General features: G+C 41.0%; 1 pseudogene; it reads right to left on the bottom strand.

The window, feature by feature from the left end:
* Positions 1-429, bottom strand: part of LOC104999624 — a 96,325-nt pseudogene that overhangs the window by 28,057 nt on the left and 67,839 nt on the right.

Below are 429 nucleotides of genomic sequence, written 5' to 3'. Positions count from 1 at the left end.
TCCCATTTCTGATTTGGAAAGCCTAGTCATTCAGCAGAATGGTGGGGGTGTGGGTGGCAGATAACTTGTCCCTTTAGTTCTCAAGTCTTAGTACTGAGAAGGTTGTGCTCACAGGGTCACACTCTAGAAATCACACTCAGAAACCTCATCTGCATGTGCCACCTGTACCTGATGAAGACCATAAGACCTGTAGTGAGCCTGGGCCTGACACTGTTAACAACTGACACTTGTGAGGGAACAGGTAGGGAAAAGGGTATTTTTCATTGGAAGGAATATAAAAAATTGTGGCCAGTGAGTAACTGTGCTAGTTTTTAAATGTACCCATTAGTTTTAAAAACTTTATTCTGTAAAAAATGGTAGAATATAGGCCAAGTATAAGTGACTTGCTCCTATTGAACAGAAGATGATGAAAATGATGCTGTGTGAACT

Source organism: Bison bison, unplaced genomic scaffold, assembly GCF_000754665.1.
Source record: "Bison bison bison isolate TAMUID 2011002044 unplaced genomic scaffold, Bison_UMD1.0 scf7180017864356, whole genome shotgun sequence".
Classification (NCBI taxonomy): domain Eukaryota; kingdom Metazoa; phylum Chordata; class Mammalia; order Artiodactyla; family Bovidae; genus Bison; species Bison bison.
This window is presented reverse-complemented; position numbering and strand designations above follow the sequence as displayed.